General features: G+C 34.7%; 1 protein-coding gene across 3 annotated transcripts in view; it reads left to right on the top strand.

Annotated features, from left to right (window-relative positions):
* The first annotated feature begins 1,107 nt into the window (after positions 1–1,107).
* LOC132907249 (UNC93-like protein) overlaps positions 1,108–8,628 on the top strand; it is a 55,068-nt gene continuing 47,547 nt past the window's right edge. Inside the window, exon 1 of one of the 3 annotated variants that reach the window (XM_060960157.1) lies at positions 1,108–1,821. The gene's annotated coding sequence lies outside the window, so the exon portion shown is untranslated. Of the gene's footprint in view, positions 1,822–2,361; positions 2,514–2,671; positions 2,878–8,628 lie in introns of those variants that run through there. The other 2 variants (XM_060960160.1, XM_060960158.1) reach the window with 2 other exon arrangements.

Raw genomic sequence — 8,628 nt, 5'->3', positions numbered from 1 at the left:
CATCACTCCCATTTTTACTGTTAATTGTTTATTATGGAAAAAAATTAAATCATTTCGCGCTGATAAGCCGAAGTAAGATTTGTTTACGTTAACAGATTAATCAAAAAAAGCTAGTTTTATTAAACAAAACTACTCAATTAGTTCTCGATAGTTGAGCGCGATCAATAATTCTCCGTGTCATTAATATTCACAAACCACAAATCGTCATACAACAAACCGTGCTATACGTGCGAATGTATTTTTCATACATATCTAATTCTTTATTCGTTTTCAGTAGATTCAGACCTGTCTATTTGAATATATTAAATGGACGTTGTTCCTTCTTAGTTTCATTTCTTGCATTGATCGTAGTGATTATCTGAAACTTTTTTCTGCGATTTCATTTTTCTAAGTTCGTTCGAATTGTCAGTGAAACGATGTAACGAAACTCTGTTAACCTAACACTTATCTAATAAAAGATATTTAAAAATCACTGAATTCCTACATTCGTGCTAGGAAAATCTTCAAACGTACACAGATGGATAATTTATTTCTCATTAATTATTTTGTAAAGTGTACATTTACTTGTATACCCAAGTATGCAATAACACAGACGGAATATTATTACGTTCATTAAGCTTGCGAAGACACCAAGTGTGTAATGCATCTTTCATCGTGTGTCATTTTCATAATTTTTAGTATAAGCTTTGAGTATAAGTATTTATGTACTTACTCTTACCAGTCTTCTTGTATGGCTGTCAGATTCACAACTTCTACTGATACTTCATTAGAACCCTAGAATTCCGTAAAAAGGTATTAAAAAGAGGCAAGAAACTACGAAGAAAAAAAGAATCAATATTGAATCTGTTGCGGACAAACGAGCGGAAGACGGCAGACAACGAGCAAACAAGACGATTTTCATCGTACCATTAAGATCGGGTTGTACACGAGCAAAGTCGCGGGACACGCACGTGCGTGCGTGGTTTGGTCGTGCGCTTGCGTTTTGCGGTGGGTCCGCGTGCGGTGAGGCGCGGCTGGTAATATAGAAAAGCCATGGGCCGAAGGAACAAAAGGAGCAGAAGGAGAAACAGGAGGAACAGAAGCGAACTCGTCGCGAAGGTAGAACGCGCGTGTACCGTGCACTTGGTGTACCAAAAGAGAGAGAGAGAAAGAGAGAGAAATATAGATATAGAAAGAAGGAGAAAGACAGAAGAAAACAACGAGCACGACTCTCGGAGCCTCGAACTCGAGAAGTCTTCGCGAGTCCGGCGAACCGACACACACCGCTCACCGATTCCAAAGTCCGCCGGTAGGCTCAGTTGTCTCCGAACCCCCGAACCGTTCGGATGTAGCTACTTTATAAGATTCATTTACGTTTTTCCACGCTTTCGAAGCTCGTTGATTTCGCCGTTGCTCGCTGCTACACATACGCTCTCGTCTTCAAAACCGATTTTACTCTTCGCGTGCTCGTTCTCCGCGGTCTCGTGCGGTCGTCGTGCGGTGAGGTTCGATCTTGAAGAACCAAAAAGGAAAAGATAGAGAGGAAAACGAGAAAGAAAAATTCGAACACGAACAATACGCCTTTCTCCACGGAAGGAAACATACAAACGAGGGAGAAGTGTTGCCCCGTGGCCAAGGAGCATTCGAATCTAGAGAATCGTCTCTTTTCCGTTTTCCGTATTTTCGTTCGGTTCGGACACCTCTGATCGCGCGCAGCCGATTAGAGAAGCGAGGAAAGGAGTAAGAGCGCTGGAGCGGCGAAGAAATCGGAAGAAACTCGAGAAGAAGAAGGAAAGAAAATCTTGTCGATTGGACGAACCGACGATCCAACACCGTTAACACGTAAGCGAACTTTTTATTCTCTCTCTATCTATCTATCCTTGTTGAGATCGTATAAAAGTACGGATAGTTACCATCAGATCGATCGAGTCCTTTCTCTTTACGATCATTCGCTATTATCGATCATCCTCTCATTGCTCGTTTCTTGATCGGGTTAGCAAAAGCAAAGGTATCGCGAACAGGTATACGCGTGCAAGCCGTGGCCTGCACATGTACAGTTATTTAATATTTATCACTGGCGACCTCATTTATTTTAAGTTATCGGGTATCGGTATTCCGCTTGAGTCCAAGCCTGTGCGCGCCATCGGAGTAACCATGGAAAAAGCTGATGCGAGAAATCGGATACGAACGAAAATAGTGGCCTGCCACATGCAGAAAGTGTAACGTGAAATCGTCACCGATATATACCTACAACGCCACGTGACACGCTCATAAAAGCGAATTTAAAGGTCCCGGCGAATCAGTTCACGAGATCTCGTGACTCGATCGGTCCGTGATCTATAACTTAGCGTAAATTTATCATGATCACTTGATCCTCGTTGTGTAGATCACCGAATTCAAACGCGGATAACGGTAATTCAAAACGAATGGTACAGTCAGTAAATACCTACTCAAGGAGCATGAGGCGAGTTTTCATTGAAACTTTACGATCGGCTATCTGTGTTTTGTCGCGAACTGATAGCAGATCATGTAAGGTAACGTCATCGTTGTCCAATGATATGAATATTCTAGAACTACAAGAACATCAGCATTTAAACGTGTCAATTGTGTTTCATGGGAATACGTAAGTCGAATTTGTAATTGAATTCCGGCCGCGTTTTTCGTATTTTCGGGAACCATAGCGACATCTTAATCCACATATAAGGTGAATAAGTTAGATAATCTTACTAGTGGTTTAGATAGTTATGTGTGAATTTGTTGTTAGTCGATATTCGAGATAAACTTTATAATCTCAAAAGTATAAAAGGAAGATGACGTCGCAAATGTCGCTTTTAAAATTCATCTTGGAGTAAACGATGGTTTGTGTGCGATACTTTTACGACAAATAAATTTCTGGAAGTAAGTCATTTTTTCTTTGAGATGTTGTACACTAATTATTTAAGTAATTAAAATTTGTCGAATAATGAAACTGTAAAACTTATTTACTTTATGCAGTTGATTATTTTGATTTCTGCGAAGTTAACATAATGAATGGTAATCTTGAAATAAACTATATAGCCCTTTTTTGTAATACGTACGTATAGGTGAACAATTTGCTACGATATTTCATACATAATTTCATTCTTGGCGTAAATATTAAACAGAATTATAAATTTGGAATTCGTCGTGTATTTGCGACTTTCAAATGAACGTTTAGCTTCCTGATTTGATTTGTCTCGCAATTTATTCAAGTGTAATTAATATACGTACAAGTTGACGTATTAAATGAGATAAGAATCATATGAGGTTATGATTATTAGGGTAGAAAGGAGGTTAGGATAAATAATGAGATTTATATAGAGAATAAATCTGAGTGACAAAGAGAAGATAAATAAACAGAACTTTTTTAAATCAATATAGAATCATGAAAAGTATAATATAAGATACATACATGTATTGCGAAAGATGTAGCATAGAAATTGTAAGTTATAGATATCTGAAATTCCAAGTTTAACGACATTTGAAATAATTAATGGCTAACATTCTAATTGAGAAATATTTGTAAATGCATGCATTATTATAGGTGTGATTTATTTAAAAAGAAACAAGAAAACACAACACGAGTTACGATATAAATTTCAAGTTCAAAGTCGCTTAAAATCATACAAGGTATATTAGCAAGGATAATAATATCACCTTTTTTATTGAATAATGGATATCACTAGAAATAAGTTATTTTGAATGTATTTTAATAAATGTTAATTATTTTGTGAATAAACAAGAACAAAAATAACTATTAAATAACTTGCGGAAATAGTCAAAATTTGATATAGGTACTCTTGCGTTGTACCGGTAATTTTCCACTTATTTGTATTTTTCTAACGTTAAAAAATATGAAATAGCTTTGCTAAAATGGGGTAAGATGAGAATTTTAAAGATTCGAAAGTCGCAGCAGAATTAAACAGGATTTACTGTAACAAATCAAATATAAAACATAATAATACTTGTATGTATATATATATATATATAAGTATTATAAATGTTTAATCTAAAGTCAATTAACCTTCTTAACGGGATCATTTTTTAATCAAATTTAATTTTCACAGTCACAGAACCTGAAAAGCTCGATAAAGACAGATTAATTTCAGTTAGTCCTTGCAAATATAAATAGACGATAAATAGTTTATGTTCACTAAAAGTAAAACACCATTAAGAGGATAAGGAATTTTCAATTAAAAGAATTATTGGGTCCAAATGGTAACTATCTAAATGACGAGTCAACTCGTCATCCTTGTTAAACTGGTTAAAAAGCAATCAAAGAAATAACGAAAAATATATATGCACAAGTTTTCCTCATTTCACTTGGTAGGTTGTTGCAAAACACGATCAACACTGATACATCCTGTATTCAGCGGTCGTATACATGCGTTGAAAAAACACAGTTGTTGGCAGATTTGTTATACACGATCTCTGAAACGTAATTTCATCTAGGTATTATATTTACTCCGCGGAAAGGTTGTCCTCGTGGTTGTATACTTCAGATTATGAATAAGAAAATATACACAGAATTTATATGAGTAGTATACCACGTCAATTTTTCAAACAGTAAAAAGTAATGCAGCTGTTTTGCAAAACGGTATTTCTATGGAATCGTTGCCATAATTCATGGAATCATCGCTGTCTTATCCTTTATATGTAAATGTCGAACTATGAGCTATGGCCGATCATTTTACTTGGAAAAATCTCACTTTCTCGTTCCTAATATGATGTCTAATTGTTTCGAATTGTGACACAGAACAAAAGAATGCAAATGAACAGTGTTACGAGCTGTAGCGCTGTTAGACACAGCTACGCTGAATTATCTTTGTAAACCATGATTCTAATCGGAATACCACCGAGATTCCAAGGAACTGAAAGTCAATCGTATATTCTTTATTTCCGTTTGCCTTTCAGCTTTGCGGTGACTTCCAATTACAGACTTTAAACATAAAACATATATTTAAACACGAAGAGAATACACTGAAAGTCAATAGTTTTATAACATTTCCTATCGTTTAATTAATGTAATGAAAAGCAAAGGATAGAATAAGCGATAAACATTTGCGGTTTCAGTATGATAGAATCGAACGTAGCTCTTTCACTTTGTCGCATTGTATTAAAGTAAATTTATCGGTGAAGTTTTACGTATTTTGTTAAAATTTCTTTTTGTGCTTTTTTTAATAGAGAAATCTATATTTAAAAAATAATGTTTATTTTTACGATACTATTAGAATAAAATTTGGAATTTCTAAATTTTGTCCTGTGATATCATCATCCTTCGACTCGATTTAAACGTGATCTTCATTAAATTTACTTCAACAACCAATTCTCTTAGTAATAATTCTTAAATTTTCACGAAAAGCTCAATAGGGGGATTCTGTTTAATTCAATTTATATCAGATGATTCATCATGTTTGTTGATGAAAATATTAAATAAATTTACGTACGTTTGAGATATTATTAGAAACTATAAACATTGGGATACAAAAGTGAGATATACTGACATTGAGATACAAAGGATTCTACGTGGAACTTATTTGCTTGGTCCCAGTTGAAAAAACAAGGCAGCTTTGAACCACCAACAATGGTAACGCATGATACTTAAAGCGTTCACGCAAAGTGCTTCTGAATAGAACGCGTGATATTTTTGACTGATATGATTCGTATTTATTCAGATTACTCATGGAACGTCATTCGTCATAGACGTTTGACAAATATGTTCTTGTGTTCTATGAAACTTTCAGCTATGTATCATTTTCGGTATGTACACTCTTAGTACGTAATAATTATGTTTATAATGACAACAAGTGATATGGAAGAAACTAGCTGTCGAAGGAATAAATAGGAACAATTTGAAATGACTAAGACACGCAAGACTACAGAAAATTAATAGCTAAACATTATGAATGTAATTTAAAAAATGGGACTCGGTTAGAAAATTGTTTTCCTTATTAAATATCGTGACAATTACTATACTTTGCATTTTTTATATATTTAAACAGGATATAAATGCATAAAAATCCGTAGTTCACTAATTACTTATTAGCGAAAACTATCTGGCATTGAATACATTTCCTTATGTCATTGTACATTTTTTTAATCGATCACTGCCTTCGTTTTCCTTCCCGTGGCCGTACAAAGTCTAACCAACTTTGGTTAATCGGTATTTACGTCAGTATTTTAACCTCGTGTCTCATTGTTCGAACGAAGACCTTTGTAAAAGCATTCACAGTAGCGTGCAGTCAGTAAAAGTAAAACGCACCGTGGCTCGTTTAAATGGATTTACGAGTCAGGTAAAAAATTGCATTGTAAACGCTCAGTTTGGTCAAAACCAATTTAAGACATCAAACTTTTAATTAATATCGTTTCTTTCGATTCTCTGATTTCACGAGTTTCCTTTTCAATTCTTTAAGGACTTTTATTATTACACGTGTTCGGGCAATTGTACTTCTTAGATAAAGCAAATAACTTATCTTCGTATGAGAGAAGATAATTTATTGTTGAAGATTCTATAAATATTAATATCAAGCAGGGGCTTGTATCTTTTAAGAAAATATTTATAATTGACACAGTCATTTAAGAGTGTATAGATTAATTAGAAATTGACTAAGACTGACCTGACACCGAGGGATTTGATCAACAAATTAAAAAGTAAAGAAATTCGTAATTAATTATAAACTAGTTGATCTCATTGATAGCCTTTATATTAAATTGATATTTATCAAAATCTATATTATCGCTGAGATCACTATTATCAATAAGTAAGTTGTTATCTTAAAAATGTAGGAATTATATTTCTGTTTTCCAATTATTTTTAGCAAAGATCAATATTAAATTTTCCATTACTCGTGTGTTCTATGTACGCGTGATAATCGAGATTCTACTATACTTGACCTTAATCAATAAGGAAAAGAAGCAGAATGGAACAGAACATGAACGAAAGTTGGCATAAATTTATGAATGGAGAGTTCCTGAAGTTTCTAGAACCTTCACGTAAATACTGATAAATCATAGGTTTATTTACACGTACGATATACTTAACCATACTGAAACTTAATCGTTAAACATAATCAATTCTTTAAGAAACCAAAAAAAAAAAAAAAAGGAAAGAAAAGACAAAAAGAAGAGAAGAAGAAAGCAGGGATCATAGTATGAATGGAGAGTTCTCGTAGTTTCCATAACATTTAAGCAGATATCGATAGATCAGGCAGGTGTATTTGTATATATGCGTTTCTGTCGAAATTTCAACGAGTCCGGTAACATGACTTTCGATTGAAAGACGATCGTTCGTTGCATTATCGTAATACATGGGAGATCGTAATAGCAAGTCTGGACACTGGTGTGTAGCGTAAAGGCTGCATAGTAGACGGTACGCTTACGCCTCGAAGCATTTCGTTGTGAAACGATTGAAGCATTTACGAGTCGATCGTTCCACGAGGACTTTCTAATCCGTCGTATATACGTACAGGGTGTCCCGCAAGGTGTGCCGCGAACGCTGCGAGTGACAGATTCCTGAGTCGAAAACACGACGACTCGCGTAGCCTTTTCGCGACACGACGATCGCACACTTTTCAGCCGCGATCGAACCTGTTTTTCAACTGGGCGATCCAACGCATATGAAATACATACGTGAACTTTTTTCTTTACAAATATCGCAGGTACGTGACAGGTTTATGATATGGAGATCCGGTAATTCGCACTACTTTTTCACCATCATTTCCTATTCCTTTTTTCATTTTCGCTGTAATCATCGGATGTTTTGCTCGAGTCACTCAATGTAGGCGGAATCACACAGAAATATTTATTTTCAAACGTGAGAATTAGACTGCGAATATTTTCTTTTTTCTTTCTTTTTTTTTTTTTTTTTTATTAAGCATTTGAAATCTCGATGGGGGTTTATTTCACCTTACGTATGGCGTGTGTCTTCAACTTGTAAATAGACTGCGGGTATTTATGCACATTCATATTTTTATGAAGATAATTAAGAGAAACACAACCCGGGTAGAAAATTGTTTTACGTGATAAATATTAAAAGGGGTACTTCACTTTCGATTCTTTATATAGCACTGGAGGATGTATGACGCGGGTTATGCACATTTCTGCACCTTCAAATTTACGCATAAAAGTAAGTGCTTAAAAGTCCGCACTCTAATAATAATCTTTTGAATTGACGATGAATACAGCTATCGTGAATAATAGGCAATTTTTCGATCATTAGCCAATCTACCTTTCAATTTACATATTTTCCTGCAAATATTGTCGATTATAAATTTCTGACTTGGAAGATTTATAACTTTAGTTCAATTGCACAAATCTGTTTCTCAACATGAAAATCTTATCGCGAATATCATACGAGCTGCAGGTTTTTTTTATCGTAAAGTACAAAAATTTATGCAAACGTCTTTCAATTAGTATCATCGATCCTAAAAATATATAGCGAATTATAACTGTTTGTATCGAAGGTGCGAGATATCCTACAGTTTTTAAGTTGCGCGACAAAGTTATAGCCTTTTCTTAAGTTGTAAATGAACCCGTTTTTCGATTTAGCAAATTTAAGGCACACTCGAAATACGCGACTATACGTGAATATTGTCGCGAGTGTCTCGCGTACATAATCTTTTTGATATCGTA

This window comes from Bombus pascuorum, chromosome 5 (assembly GCF_905332965.1).
Source record: "Bombus pascuorum chromosome 5, iyBomPasc1.1, whole genome shotgun sequence".
Taxonomy (NCBI): domain Eukaryota; kingdom Metazoa; phylum Arthropoda; class Insecta; order Hymenoptera; family Apidae; genus Bombus; species Bombus pascuorum.
The sequence above is the reverse complement of the archived record's forward strand: the minus strand, read 5'-3'. Positions and strand labels throughout refer to the sequence as shown.